Raw genomic sequence first — 16,596 nt, 5'->3', positions numbered from 1 at the left:
CCTTTAGCACTATGGTGTTACAGGGTTAGAGCTTTTGAGCTTTTTTTCCCTTCTGTGGCTCAGGTCCCATGATATGTTTTTGGTACTTCTTGGAATGCTTCTCCACAAGCTATCAGCTGAGTAGGACTCTTGATATGAAATAAAGAATATATCTTTCTTCTCCTTTCGGCTTTTTCCCAGTTAGGGGTCGCCACAGCGGATCACCTGTCCGCTCATGATTGGCAATGGAGTTTTACAGTGTCGAGTTGCCACCCCGGCGCCCAACCTTCCACAGAAGGCACACACACACTCACGCCTAGGGCCAATTTAGAGTATCCAATCCACCTACAGCATGTCTTTGGGATATGGGAGGAAACCGGACCACCTGGAGGAAACCAACGTGACCACAGGGAGGACATGCAGACTCCGCACAGAAGGCAACCCAGCCGAGGATTGAACTGGAGAACCTCTTGCTGTGAGGCGGCAACGCTAAGAGCTGCATCACCGCAGATATATATATATATATATATATATATATATATATATATATATATATATATATATATATATATATACCCACCATATCAGATAATTTTTAAAGAAATCCTTCCAGATGGATACTTACTTCTCTCCTGCCATCCCGCATTCTTGGATCACCCCTCCATCCTCTGGCTGCTGTTGGAGTCCTCTGCAGATCAGCAAGTGTTCATTTAAATTGTCTTGATATTTTTTCTTGTTTCATGTTTAGCAATTGTTCTTGTTTGATGGAATATCGTGGACTTAGTGAAGGGGCTTAACACCCTCTCCCAGTATGGAACATGGTGTTATAGCATTTGCAGGAAGGATGTGTATATTTTCCCAAGAAAGGGAGCTAAAGAGGAAAAAATTGTTGAGCTATGAACTAAAGAAGATGAACTACTACCATAATATCTACTGAGGAGGACTCAATCACAAATCAGCTGATATAGTCTGTACCTATCTGTTATTTCTTTATGGGACTGTGCTTCCCATTCCCCCATCTACTCCTTTTACTAATAATAATCTCAAAGGTTACGACATGTTACAGAAAATTACTGTTTCCATTGTGAGTGGATGAAAAGCAGTCTACCAAAGTGATAACTCCCCAAACCCAACTCCCTCAAAACACTGTCTTCTGTGTTTTTTTTTTTTTTTTTTTTTTTCACAAGGGAGTCAAGCCTGCTGTGTTTCCCATCCCTCCCTAAATATGTAATCAACTCCATGGTCACGCTGTCAGGGAAAGGGGGCAAAAACCCAGAAAAGGCACTTGGTAACTTCATGATTCCCTGACAGTGCCTCTCAGTGGAGATGCCGGCATTGTCGAGTTTCATATAGCTGAGGCTCAGAGAGTCGGGATTCATCCAGCATTATGTAGTCATTTCTCCAGAGGCAATTTATGCCTCAAGTGTCAAAAAAAAATTAGTGTGTCCCCATAAACAACAGTATTAGAAGGTGTTCAAGTAATTTCACATTACTATAAAATCTATGTATAGAATGAAAGTCATTTAAATAAAAAAGCAAAGTTTTCACTGCAGTTCTGGTACTCAGATGCACCACTGACTTATCTATTTCCCTACTTATTTTTGCAGCTGTGTTGCACAGCTGTTTTTAAGTAAAACTTAAGGTGGTATTCATACTGACTTGGAGAAGTTTGGCCAGGGGAAGATTGATGGTGTAACACCAGTATGGAGGAACAGGGATGGGATTTGTGCATGGCGGAAGGAATGCATTCTTACAGGAGAAGGAGACAGTGACGACTATGTGGCAGAAGGATGACTGCAGGATAACTGTTTTGATTACTATGATGGTTACAAAAGAGCCTGGTAAAGAAAATGTTCTCCCATGGAGTGAAGCAGTTGAAGGTGTTATTGTGATTCAGATTGCTGAAACTGATAATGAGCTGAAACGCACTTTTGACACCGCATAGGTTCATAGGTTTATACTAGGCTATCTGCCATGGGGCAATTATAAGCCTAGCCCGATTCTGTATGGCTTACGCCACCCCTTGAATTGAGTATACTGTGCCCTTTTTAAGGTTTAGTTTACTGTGCCTCTGTCTAATAGTGACACAGGAGTAATCCCTGGGACAAACCTACGATCCCCCATCCACTTATCGAGATTCTTCTTGAAGAGATTCAGTGAGGTGCTCTGCCTCACATGAACTGGAATTCTATTCCAGAGCGAAGGGAGCCTCTGGGTTATGAACCTGTCCCTCCAGCAAGTTCTATTTATTTCTGTGCTGAGGTTCAAGTCCCTCGAGTGTGTGGCTCTAAGGGATTTAGATTTACTGAGGTGGAGCATGTCCATTAATTCTGGATTTGACATAGCTTTGTATGTCAGGCATAGATCGCCTCGAAGTAGGCGGTATGCAACTGAGTAGAGCTGGAGTTTTTTAACCGAGCAGCATATGGCATCTGTTTGAGACCCTTGATCCTCTTGGTGAGATACTTTTGGGGTCTTTCTAATTGCTGCAGGTGTCGGGTAAGGTACATCCCAAAAGGGGCACTGTATTCTATGATGGGCCTGATGAGGGATGAATAAAGGGCACGATTACCTCTCTTGATCTAGATGTGAAACCCTTCGTGATGAGGTGGGCTATGTAGAAGGTCTTTCTAACCACTTTGGCAATGTGGTTTTCAAAGGAGAGATTGCTATCAACTTGGGTCCCCAGGTCCCTAATAACTTTCTCTGTACTTAATGGGTTTCCGCCTATGTGGTAATTTGTGGGCACATTGTTTTTGCCAAAGGGTATGACTATACATTTTTTGGCATTTAGCTTTAAACCATGGTGCTGACACCAGTTATCTGTCTCTGTGAGACCTTTTTGAAGGATGTTTGTGTCAGCTGGAGAGTTGATTATGGTGCCCAGTTTGCAGTCGTCTGTGAACTTGGTGAGCCATAGTCCTCCCACGTTTGCCTGTACCTCGGAAAAGTATATACCAAACAAGAGTGGTCCCAGGACAGAACCCTGTGGGACGCCACTTGTGACTGGTTTCGAGTCTGACATGGCTCCAGCAACTCTCACTCTGTGGGTTCTGTCTTTGAGCCAGTTTGCGACCCATCTTGTAACATAGGGGTTTATATTTAAGCTGGATAGCTTATCTATGATGTCCGAGTGGGGCATTGTGTCAAATGCCTTTGCAAGGTCCAGATAGGCTGCGTGGACTACCTTCCCTTCATCTATGGCTTTGGTGACAGTTTCAAAGAAGTCAACCAGGTTCAAAAGGCAGGATCTGCCCTTGACAAAGCCGAACTGGGTAGGATCTAGTGTCTGTAGGTCCCCAGTGTCTTTGTTTATGAGCTCCATGATGATCCTCTCCATAGCCTTGCAGACTAAGCTAGTCAGGCTTATGGGGCGATAGTTTCCAGGGTCCGTAGAGGCTCCACCTTTGTGGAGTGGGCCCACTGTTGCTGTATGCCATTCTGTGGGCACATATCCTGTAGTGAGGCTGAGATTGTATAGCTGTTTTATTTGAGGGATTAGTTCCTCTTGTAGTTCATGTAGGACGCAACCTGGGACGCCATCTGGTCCCATGGAAGCAGTGTTTTTTGCTTTGGAGAGGGCAGCCTTCACCTGAGCATCTGAGATGTTTGAGAGGCAGCCCTCTGCCGGGATAGATACTTGCTCTTTTGGGGGGGAGGGGTGGAGAAGTTTGCACTGAACCTGTCTGCCAGGATATTGGCGATGTCTGTGGGTTCAGTGTATTTTTTTTGTCGTTTAGAATCAACTCAGAACAAGTCTGGGAGTTGCATCCCAGGTTTCTAACATAACTGAAAAAAACCTTATGATTGTCTTTGGTGTCCTGTGAAATTTTTCTCTCGAAGCTGGCCTTGGAGGATTTTATGAGGGATCGTAATTTTTTGCTAGTACTGATCAGAGATGCCTTCCCTATTAGGGATTTTGCTCTATCATGTAGTAGCTTCCTCCTTCTGTTGTACAGTTTATTTATGGCAGGGGTCCACCAGAATGGACGCCTGCCTTTGGATGATTGGGTCTTGGTTTTGTTTGGGATAGTATGATCCATGCATTCCTGGAGATGTCCGTAGAATGCATTTATATAGGATTCTGCAGTTTGAGCTGTAGTTTCCACTGGCCCTGCGGCCTTGAAGGATTCCACTTCAGTTTTGAGAAGTGAGAAGTTCGCTTTTGAGAAGTTTTTCACTGTGGTTTTCTGGGCTGGGGGTGGGGTCGGGATGTGGACATCCAGTGAAATTAATTTATGGTCTGATCTTACCAATGAGGATATACTTCTGGTGTGGAGCATAGAGTCCCCATGTTGGTAATGATCAGGTCTAGTATGTTGTCCCCTCTTGTGGGAGTGGTGACTAGTTGTTCCATAGCATTTAAGTTTATAATTTCCAGGAATCTTTGGGCTAAGGTGCTGATGCTTGAGTAGTGCTTCCAGTCAATGTTTGGGTAGTTGAAGTCACCCAATATAATGGTGTTCGGAGAGATCTTCATGTTCTCCAGTGTTTTCAGGAAAGCCGAATGGGATTCCTGACTTTGAGAGGGAGGTCTGTAGGATGCTATAAACTGAAAAGCAATCTTGCCCACTGTTAGTTGCACATGGATGGTCTCCGATACTTCGTGCAATGCCACTATCCTGGAGGTGTGGATATCCTTGATATATATCGAAACTCCCCCTCCTTTTGTGGTTCGGTCCGGGTTTTGGGGCCGAAAAGCATTATATGAGGTATAGCCTGATAGTGCTGGGGGTGCTCTCTGGAGCCTTGAACCAGGTTTCTGTCACTGCACAGATATCAATGTTCTCCATACTGAGGAGAGCTTTGAGTGCATGCATCTTGAGGTTAAGACTTCTGGCGTTTAGCAGCATTACCCTTAGTTTCTTGTTCCTTGTGCTGTCTATGGGGGTGGGTTTGACTTTTGAGCCTTGCCTAAAAAAGGCACTATGGGGGTGGCAAGAGCCTTTGCCAATATCCGAAAGCCCAGTGGTGACAGGTGCAAGCCGTCCCTAGCGAAGCAATGTGGCTTGTCGAGCATGTCATCCCAGGCTGACAGACACTGGATCCCCTTTGAATGACACCAAAATTTTAGCCAATTGTTAAAATCGATCATTTTGTCTTTGTACTGTGGCATCATTCTAGGTGAGGGTAAGATGCTGCTCAAGGTCAGGGTCATACCAGCCTGGGCTACATGATCAGAGAGATCCTCTATGTCTCTTTTCATGTAGTCCAGGGAGGTACGTCTCAGGTCATTCACACCAGCATGTACAATGACTGAGTCATATTTGTATTTGCTTTGGAGTGACCTGAGTGCTTGCGTTATGTGTCGGATCCTAGCACCCGACAGGCAGCTCACTGTGACCTTCTCTTTATTCAGCCTCGTGAGCGGGACGTCAGTGTGTCTGACAATAGAGTCACCTATAACAAGAGTATCAGGTGTGTTATTCAGCCTTAAGGGATGTGGCTGCTTGGCACACTGATTTTGTGGGTTATGTGTTGCGTGTGTTTTGTATTGAGGTAGTATTTGCTTGGATGTCTGCTTTGGAGGTCTCTGTTGCTTAGGTAGATTTTTATTTACAGCCTCCGAGTATGTTTTTGTGTATTTATGTGTTTGGTTTGCTGATGTGGTGGGACTATGTGATACTGGAATTGTGTTGTGTGAGGTTACCTTCTCCTCCTGACTGGTTACACCAGTTTTGAGATGAGAGAGCTCAGCCTCCAGTTTGGCTAAATAGTTGCATCTCTCACATATATTTGAACCTGTTTGGAGGAGGAGAGGGTTGTCCGTGTACATGAGACAGTTGTAACATTGCCTCAAAATTCCCTGATTCACCAGCTGGACTGGAGAGGAAACCATTGACTGACCTTTGGACATGCTAGAGTAATAGGGAAACTGAATTTAAGATGGACCAATAGAGGACAGGGTAATCAGAGAGAGTATAAGAGTAAGTAGTGCTTATGGTTTAATAGTGCTAACTTGTAGGATTACTTAATTGGACCAGTGAAGGGCCTTAGAATGATAATATGGTGTTTAAATTGAGAGATAGAGCAGTTCTAAGGGACAAAGTGAAGAGCAGACTTTGTGGAGGCAGGAATAGTTTAAACCCAATTAGGCGGAGCTGCCGCTGTTGCGCTTATGCTCAAAACGCAAAAACGCAAAAGAGGGTTTTAAGAGAGGAAGATGAAGGAGTTTTGGAATTGACCCAGAATGGCCAATAAAACTACAGTTTCAAGTCAGTAACCACTCCCACAGGGGCAGGCAGGCTGCTCAATGTTTTCACTGCCACTGATCAACAGAGAGACTTTCCTTTAGCCCAAGCAAAAATGGCCTCACAGAAACTTACAAACAGTTCAAGAACAGCAAGCCTGTAACTGAACTTTTTAAATCTCAGAAAAGTGGGAAAAAGCAAGATTTTTTGTTTTTGTTTTTCAGAGATAGCAGAGGTTAACAAGTATCAACAAGTTATAACAGTGCAGTAAATGACCCCACACAAGAGTGCTAGGCCAAAGACAGATAAAATGCAAGTTTTGAGAAAAAAACGAATTTAAAAATAAGTGCAAACAGGAAATTCAGTAAACAGCTCTAGGTTGTGCTCTAAATACAGTTACTAATGCAGAAATCAAATTTAACAAGCCAGAAAATGCTCAAAATAGGCGGCTATGCAGAAAAACTTAGCAAATAAACAGAGAAAAAATACTTAAAGTCTCAAAAGTGGCTCCTTTCTTCTCTCAACATTTTCTCCTCTTGGTGGGTGCTTCACCAACAGCCAACAAGCCTGAAAAGACTTGGCGGAAGGAATGCATTCTTACATCTGTGAATGATTGAGGGGTAAGAAAAAAAATGTATGTCACAGAGTAGGGGAGCATGAAGTGTGCCAAGTCAGTACACTCTGAAGAATGCTGTGAAACTAAGGATCCTCTCTTCTAAACTCTGTATATGATAACAGTGACATGATTGAGAAAACCAGCTCAGAAATCACTGGGAATTTGAAAAAGACGTGTTATTCATATTAAAAAGGTACTTGGATAAACAGATGTGTGATATGGAGATACTGCTATTGAATCTTTGAGATCAAAAATCCTGGACTTGAGATCAATGAGTCATTTAGCAACCAGGATTTTTGTGATGTTATGTTTGAAACCTTTACTTTGGCAAAGAAATGTGTGCAGCATGTAAAAAGAAAGACAGTTGTTATCCATAGAATGAGTATGTTTTTATTACAGACATTCAGAATAAACATAAATCAGTAGTTCCATTCAGGACAGACAGTATATCATAAAAACTGAGAATATTTTAAAGGCTGCTACCAAACTGTATGCGAAGTAATAACATTAGCTAAAAGAAAACTAGTGATTTGAGCATGGGAGGTATGGGTTGCTTTATTTGTTAAAGATTCTCCAATCCAACATTTACCAAGTATTATAAATATAAATGGAAAAAGGAGGCATTGTAAAGTATTAGGGTAACTGACATCATGTTGTTTTTAAGGAGATTTATAGCAGTGTTCAAGATCTTGCAGACTAGGTTCAAGGAATGTATGGACCAAGAAATCACAGCTGTATAGGCTAGTTTTAGAAGTTGCAGAGATAACAGATATTAAACTGCCAACATCCAGTGGATTACAGAGAAAGCAAGAAACTACTTCCAGAAAAAGTTACTTTTGTTTTATTTATAATTCTAAATCTTTGACTCTGAGAACCGTAACAAATCGAAGCAAATCCTCAGAGGAATGGGGACACCAAGTCACCTTACCTGTTTCTGAGGAATCTATATGCAGAAGAAGAAGGTAGAACAAAAGCTAGAACAACTGACTGGTTCAGGGCTGGGAGGGAGTATAAAGAGGAGGTATATTGTCACCCTATTTATTCCTTTTTATATGCTGAATATGTCATGCAAAATGCTGGGTTAGATGAATCAGATACTGCAGGAATCAACATTTCTGGGGGAAGTACTAACAGCCTCAGATATGCAGATGATGCCACTGTGATCTCTGAAAGTGAAAAAGAGCTGAAGAGCCTGTTAATTAAGTTTGTTTATGTATTTATTTATTGACATTTGATGACTGTGAAAGTTCACTGGGTCAGAAACCCATTTTCAGTGGAGGCCCGGGGAGAAAAGCTCCAAGTACAACTACAGAAATTTAATACAGAAATAATATTTAAAATAGTATAGACAAGGTTATGTTGCTTAGATGATAACATAGAATAAATTAACAAAAATCACAATTATAGGTAATAGAATTTATTTATTTATTTGCAGTTTGTTTACCCGGATGGTCCATTGGGCCAAGAAGAGCACGTTTTCAATGGAGTCCTGAGGAGAAAAGCTCCATAAAAATGAAAATTACATTCAAAGTGTTGCGTTACAGTCAATACAGTAGTACAAGTAGATACAGTAGTACAAGTAGATGCAGTAGTACAAGTAGATACAGTAGTACAAGTAGATACAGTAGTACAAGTAGATACAGTAGTACAGGTAAAATTATAGCATTTAAAGATACAATTTCTGGAATGAACAAGTAAAAGTTCTAAGTTATAAAATTATAAGTAATTATTTGCAGATAAATTTGATCCTGCTATAGAAGTATACAAATAGGATACTGAAGTACATGGCATATCAGAGGTGCAGAGATTAGAAGAAATTATGTGGGGTGGGAGCAGGAGCATTCCCAGAGGGATATTAGGTGTGAGTTAGTTTTTAAAGGTAGTGTGGTTTGTGGTGGTCTGGATGGATGGTGGTAGGAAGTTCCATTGACATGCAAGGGCAAAGGATAGGAGATTTTTGCCTGGGGGATGGGTAGGTTTATACAGTTCTATCAGGTTTTGATTGTTTGATCTTGTGTCTTTCTGGAAGGTGCATTTTAAATGTGGAGGAAAGTGAGATACAGAGGGAGGGGCTGAAAATGAGTTTGTGTGCATGAATAAGTGGAGTGTAGGTGAGATAATTGGGCAACTCTAACCAATTTAGTGTGTGAAGAGCTACACAGTGATGGGTAGAAGATTTGTGGCCTGTGGCAAACTTGGCAATCTTATTATAGCAGGAAGAGAGTTTTGTCTTAATAGAGGATTGTAGGTTGGTTAGGAATAGGGCACCATATAGGAGAGAAGAGATGAGAAATGCGGTAGAGAGACTGAACTTGGTAGAGGGAGTGAGGTAGCGATTATGGAGGTAAAGCATTCCAAGCTTTTGGTGGGGTTTTTTTATGTTTATTTGTAGGTGGGAATTTAATTTAAGCTGGTCATCAATGTAAACACCTAGTGGTTTGGCCTCAGGTAGTAATTCGAGGGGCGTATTGTTCTGGCTGGTGATGGAAAATGAGTTTTTATTTATAGTAGTTGTTTTGGAAGGGGTAAATAACATAAGTTTAGTTTTTGAGGCATTGAGTGATAGGTGGTTGTCTATCATCCACTGTTCAGTGGTAGTAAAAGCGTCTTGGGTTAGCTTTATGAGTTTGGGGATAGAGGGGGCAGAACAGATTATAGTTGAATCATCTGCGTATTGAATAAGATTTGCATAAGGGATTGAGTGGTGGAAATCATTTATGAAAATAATGAACAGAAGGGGAACCAGTATGGAACCCTGTGGAACACCAGTGGGGGTATTGAGCAAGGAGGAGGTGGCTTTTTTTCCATTTAACTGCTTGTTGCCTATTTGAGAGCTAACTGGTGAACCAGTTGAGACAGGAAAGGAATAGGTTTATATTACAGAGTTTAGCTAGGAGAAGGTTGTGAGAGATGGTATCGAAGGCCTTAGAGAGGTCAAGTAGGAGGGTAGATACTATACTGCCAGAGTCACGGGCTTTGTTAATTTCGAGGAAGGAAAGAAGAGCAGTGGTAGTGCTGTGGCCAGGTCTAAATCCATGCTGTGTGGGAGTTAGTAAGTGATTGTCTATAAGATAGGGGAGGAGTTGTAGATGGTGACATTTTCCAAGAAGTTTAGAGATGGGGGATAGGATGGCGATAGGATGGAAATTTATGATATTGTTATTGTTGCCCTCCTTTGTGTAGAGGTACGATGAAGGTCTTTTTCCAAAGTTGGGGTACATAGCCTTCTTGGATTGAGCGATTGATTAGTATGCAGATGGGGAAGGCAATGTCTTCGGCCGCTATGTTTAGAAAGTATGAGGGAATGTTATCAGGGACATTGGAGCATGGTTTCAATTTCTGGAGAAGCTTTTATATGGTAGATGTGGGTATGAGTTTTAAAGAGAAAGGAGGAGGTTGAGAAGCTGAGGTAATTGAGAGTGAGGGTGAAGGGGAGGACAAGGGAGGGGATGTAGAAGTAGAGGGTGTAGTGTTTGAAAAGGATGAGGTTAGTTTGGTAATTGAGTTGATGAAAAAAGAGTTAAATTGGGTGGCTAGGTCCATGTCTAGTGCATTAGGTTCAGGAGAAGGGTTTTCTTTTTTTCCAGGATTAAGGAGGGTGGAGATGCCATTCGAGAATATTTTGGATTTGTATTATGGCTATTTTGTAGTAAGGAGAAATAGGTTTTGCGGTCTGCTACAATAAGCTTTTTGACTTTGTTGCAAAGTGTTTTGTATTCATGAAGGGTGGAAGGAGTCTTATTTTTCTGGTGGTGTACCCAGGCTTTATCTCTAAGGTGCATGGCAGCTACTGTATCTTTGGTTAGACAAGGGTCAGTTTTGCTTTTTATTCTTTTAGTTTTTAGAGGGACATGCCTGTCTAGGAGGTTTAAGAAAGTTGTATTGAAGTAGGTAATAGCATTTTCTATGGGTAGAGTTTTTAGAGGGCTCCAGTTTTTTTAATTTTAGGGAGCGAGTAGTGATGTAGTTATGAGATAGTTGTATGGGGGAAGGAAGGAGGTAAGCAAAAGTGGGGAGGTGATCGCTGAGGGAGTCGGGAAGTGTGCCACAGTCAGAGAAATAATGCGGGTGAGAAACTAGAAGCCAGTCTAGGATACTACCACAGGAGAAATGTGTGGAGGGTTGAGTTGTGTAGTTGATGAGCTGAGAGGAATTATAGAGGTTAATATTTAGGATGTTTGTGGGGGACTGAATGGAGGACCAATTAATGTTCTTGTCACCCAGAATTATAGTTTCATTGCTAATGTTGATGGAAAGGCAGGAGAGGATATCTTCGAGTACTGAGATATTGTCTCCAGGGGGAATGTATAGAGAGGCTATACATATGTGTTTGCGTCTATTAACTTGAAGTAGAGCCAGAATTAATTCAGCGTTGTTGAATTGGGGAATAGGTTTAGTTTTAGGAGTAACTGATAAGGAGGATGAGTATAAGAGAGCTACTCCTCCACCTTTTTTGTGGGTTCTATCTTTTTGGATAGAGTAGTTGGGTGGTGTTATTTCTGAGTCCTTTATATGAGGTTTTAGCCAAGTTTCAGAAATAGACAGGATATCTGGTTGATTGTGGAGAAGCCAGGCATGGAGGTTGGCGATTTTGTTAGCTATGCTTTGAGCATTTAGAGTGGTGAATAGTGTGGGTTTGGATGTTGAGCAGGGGGTATGGGGGCCTGGGTTTGGGTATATGTCTCCAGACAGAAGGATGGCAATTACATGTTCAGTTAGGCTGGAAAGGTACTTGGACTATTTTATATCAGAGTTGAGTGACAGTAGATTTGTGGAGGTATGGCTGGTTAGTGAGGGAGCAGAATACTTGTAGGGAGAAATAATTTTGTAGGGAAAAAGTAGATAATTGATGGGATATATGTAGGGGATATTAGGATTGATGTATATAGGGGTAGTATGGGAAGTGAATTGGTGGTATGAAAGGATGATGAATGGTTAGAGATGAGGGGCTGGGTGAGAGAGTAGATATATGATAAAGTGAGAAGTAGTAGTATTTGAGTTGAGAAGATAGCAGATTTTGAAAGCATAGTGAAATTTGAAATACTTTGAGGGTGTGTATGAAATTGAGTATATAGAGGAGTAGGTTGGGTTGAGTATTGCGGGAGTGATGGGGGAGGTGAGTAGTGATAGGTAGGGGGTAGGTTGTAAGAGGTTATGATGTGTTGGTGAAGGAAAGAGTGTACTGGATAGGTATAAAGTGGGTGTGGGATTGTAGGGTATAAGTGTAGAGGTGCTGGGAGCAGGTGGGAATTGGGAGTAGGGTAGAGGGAGCAGAATGAGCCCGAAGGTCGAACGGAGCAGGTAGAGCCGAGGGGAAGAGGTTGCCTACCATGAACAATAAGTGAAATTGGAAGCAGAGGGTGAGTATGCAAGCCAGTTCAGGTAAGGGTGTACTGGGATGCAGCTATGGGCTTTAATTTACAACTATGAGCCAAATATTGGGAGAGAGACTTAATTTAGAACTATAAGCCAAGTATTGTGAGAACTACTGAAGGAAAAAAAAGTCTAACATGAGCTGGTGCTATTGGGGGATATGGGTAAGAACAGGAAGGTTTACACTGCTTTTCACAGTAAATAACTTTCTTTTATTTACAGGTAAGTTAGGCAGCTCGTGGGGTAGAGCTGGGAGTAAAGAGAGGTACAGTAAAAGTAGAAAATTTAAAACTGACATGGAAAGGAGGTGATAGTGGGATATTAACTTAATTTTAGGTGGCTCAAGTGATGTGGTTGCAGAGACAGATATGATTATTGAGGTAGTACCATCTTAGAGCAGATTTAAATGAATTTATAGAGTCCAATTGAGTGATGGAGGAAGGAAGGGCATTCCGTAATTTGGCAATGGTATAGGAATAAAGACTATGTTCAGCTCTTTATTGGGTTTGGATATACATAACAGCTGCTTATTAGTGGACTGTAGATTCTGGGTTGGGGTGTAGGTTTGTAGAATAGTCTGAAGTGAAGGGGATATTTCTGGGTTATAGATTGTGCATGAGAGTTAATTGGGTGTAATTTAGGCAGTGGGGGAATTTAATCCAGTTCAGTTCTTTAATGGCTACGCAGCGGTGTATGTGATTTGGCATTTTAGTGTCAAACTGTTGTTTGATAGTAGCATGATTGTAGTTTATTCATAAGTGATGTGTTAAGATTAGTAAAGATGAGGCTTCCATAGAGGAGAGAGGGGAAGAGTAGACTGTTTGCTAGTTTTATGTTTTGTGGGCTTATCCTTTTAAAGAGTTTGCCGAACTTAAATGTTATCTTTAGGAGATCAGAGAAGTTTCTGAAGAAGACACAATTGTAGAATCATTTGCGTATTGGATCAATGTACAATGTTGGGATGCTGTATGAAGATAATTAATGAAAATATTGAAAAGCAGAGGTTCAAGAACAGACCCTTGGGGCACTCTAATATTATTGGGGAGAAGTTCACATTGGTTATTTTGCCATCTGACTTTGTTTTCTATTGCTTAGGTAGCTGGAAAGCCAAGTTAAGGTATGAAAGGAGCATCTCAGTGATTCAAATTGTTGCAGTAGTTTAAGGTGTCGAATGCTTTGGATAGGTGCAACAAGATGACTGTAGTTGGGAGACCTGCATCCACCGCTTTGTTCACAGGGCTGTAGTAGTGGTGTGACCTGAGCAAAAGCCGTGTTGGGTGGGTGCAAGGAGGTTGTTATCAGTGAGATGTTTTAGCAATTGAATGTGTATGCAGTTTTCTAGAATTTTTGAGAGAGAGAGACAGTATAGTGATGGGACAGTAGTTAGAAGGATCATTGGTGTTACCACCTTTATATTGAACCACCTTTATGTTGTTGTTACTACCATTAAGTTGAAAATAGAAAGCAGCAAAGCTGGCTTGTTGCTCAACATCAGAATGCTAAAATTATATGAGCTAGCCCTATCAGTTATTTGCAAACAGAAGGGAAAGAAGAGGCAGAGATAGATTATGTTTTACTGTGTTCAAATATCTTTTAGATGCAAAGGGCCATATAGTCAAAGCTATGGTTTTCCCAATAATTAGATATGGCTGTGAGAGTTGGATTTGTAGGTAAGTCCATGCACATGAATACTGATGAATATGAACAGTTGTTGCAGAAAACTTTCAAAAATTCTGTCTACTAAAATAAGATAGAATCAGTCAAAACTTAAGGAAATAAACCCAGTCTGCTCACTAAAAGGCACAGTATTAAGACCAAAACTGATATTTTGAGCATATAATGTAAAGCTTGGATTCACTAGAAAAGTGACTTATAACGGGGAAAGACTGAAGCCAAAATCAGAAAGGAGGACCAGAAGCTAAGGTGGATAGGCACTATTACTGAAAACAAAGAAACCATTCTTGACAAACAGGGCTTGTTTGCTAGTCTTTGATGTTACAAAGATTTGAAGTTTGACTAAGGAACAGCAAGAAAAACAACTAAGGGGTAGACCAGTAAAAATTGTAAAATAATTTATAGAAAATGTCAGCAAAGACGTGATTGTCCTGCACGGAACAATGAAAACAATGAAAGTGAAGTAAACAACATGAACGTTAATGCTGTGTGAAGAGGATCTGCTCCTTAATGTTGGTAATGAACATATATTGTAATGTGTAGGCAGTTCAAATATTTTATAGTACTGTGGGAACTTTTCAAAGTTTAACTCTAGTAAATCTAAAGAGCAATTGTTTCATAACAGCATAAAAACCCACATCAGCATGCTGCCTTCGTCATCACAGCGTTGTGTCACTAACTTGTTAGTGAGGACACTGTCACAGAAAGCTTTATAAGTCTTCTCTTGCAGTTTGTGACTATAACATTTTAAGAGCATATATTTTAGCAAGCATAATACAGCTAGTAACACTTAATCAACAGTAATCATTTCTTGTTTTTATTTTCTACCATATAATAGTAATTTGAAGACTTGCAATTTCTTATCTTGTTTTATGCTTTCTACCCATGTAGGCACAGTAACATAAGACGCCAGCAGCTACATCACAGATGTTATCTCACTCTTGTGAAGAGGTGCAGTCAAGTAGATGAAGACGCCTTTATGCGACTGTGAAGGAATGCCACCATTGTTAATTAAATAGTATAGTTTTTGGAGGGGGAGGGATTTTTTTTTCTGGTCCACTGAAAGTTCACTTAGTCTTACCATGAGCAGCTAATTTAGAATTAATGCATGTACTGTGAGACATTCATTGAACACCACTTTGAAAGAAAATATCTAAATGTCAAAAGTTTGTTTTTTATTTTACAAAATAAGCTATTACCACTTAAAAATGTACTGGTAATGTCTGATTTACTACTGAAGCAATGATGAAGCTATCATAGGCTGCTGTTACCATTATGATCTTTGACCCTTAGTATGTTGCATAATGCTGACTGCTGACATTTTTATACAGGTATACCTATGAGTATGGTTATGTGTACATATACGTGTGTATATGTACACACACACACACGCACACACGCACAAAGACTTGCACCTGTTTATCTACATCTATGTTTATGCATATTTATTTTCCTACCAAAACATTTGTCATTTAGTACTTGTCACCCATGATACAAAAAAGTTTTTGGTACTAACTTACCTTTTTTTAATTAGTGCAGCAGAGTTTGAACAGGACTAGATTTATGCCAGAAGGGACATTTTGCACTTATTTTCTGTATGGAATTCTTCTTTGTCTTTGATTTAAACCTTGACAGTCTTTTGATGAAGCTATTTATATGTCAGGATAACTAATTATAAAGAGGATGTGAAAGACAGAGCAGTAATATAGAGACTGTGTCACATGTGAGAGAGAATGAGTGTGTGTGTGCTTTAGTGTGTGCATGTGAATCTGTCATGAACTTGGGCACTTTTTTGTTGTGTTTTTTTTTATACTTTTTGTGCTAGTGAGCTGTGCAAGCAGAGAAACAAAGTTAATCACTGGCCTTAATACAGTAGGTGAGTTTAGTATCGATTTTGTTTTTTTGCCAAGTAACCTTACTTTCTAAGTATGTGCCACAATGTGTAATATGTTCTAAATATTTGTGTTACTCAGTTTCTGTTCTTTTACAATAGCACTGAATATTTTAATTCCATAAGAGGCAGCATGTTTGTCCGATTTTATTTTTTTGGCCTGTAATTAAATTCAGCCCTCAGACTGTAAACCTCTCAGTGGCTAATTTTACTTTATTTTATAGTTTTGAATATATATATTTTCATTCCAGAAGTGAACTTCCAAAGGTAAATGGAAACAAAACATAATTTTCAATATTACCTATAGAGTTTGACAGTAGTGTATGTTTGCATTGAAATGCATTTAATTTGTTTACAAATGTATACTGTATGTATATTGAGAAGTGTGGATATTTAACACATACACACGTGTGAGTATATGTGTGTATGTGTATTTATGTATATATATATATATATATATATATATATATGTGTGTGTGTATGTATGTATACACACACACACACACACACACATATATATATATATATATATATATATATATATATGTCACACACACACACACACACACACACACACACACACACACACACACACACACACACACACACACACAGTAGATATAAAAAGTTTACACACCCCAGTTAAAATGCCAGGTTTTTGTGATATAAAAAATGAGACCACAATAAATCATTTCAAATTTTTCCCACCTTTAATGTGACCTATAACCTGTACAGTTCAATTGAAAAACAAACAAATCTGTCAGGGGAAAAATATAAAAAATAAAAAACTTGCAATAAGCTGGTTGCATAATTGTGCACACCCTTAAACTAATACCTTGTTGAAACACCATTTGATTTAATTATAGCATTCA

The 16,596-nt window shown here is 40.1% G+C and overlaps 1 protein-coding gene across 1 annotated transcript in view; it reads left to right on the top strand.

Moving 5' to 3' along the window:
* Window positions 1-16,108, top strand: part of DTNB (dystrobrevin beta) — a 2,387,431-nt gene extending 2,371,323 nt beyond the window's left edge. The window contains exon 23 of the mRNA XM_044062883.1: window positions 14,725-16,108. The gene's annotated coding sequence lies outside the window, so the exon portion shown is untranslated. The remainder of the gene's footprint in view (window positions 1-14,724) is intronic.
* Window positions 16,109-16,596: the final 488 nt, after the last annotated feature.

The sequence above is a fragment of the Protopterus annectens genome, chromosome 2.part1 (genome assembly GCF_019279795.1).
Source record: "Protopterus annectens isolate FY-2018-M chromosome 2.part1, PAN1.0, whole genome shotgun sequence".
NCBI lineage: Eukaryota > Metazoa > Chordata > Ceratodontiformes > Protopteridae > Protopterus > Protopterus annectens.
This window is presented reverse-complemented; position numbering and strand designations above follow the sequence as displayed.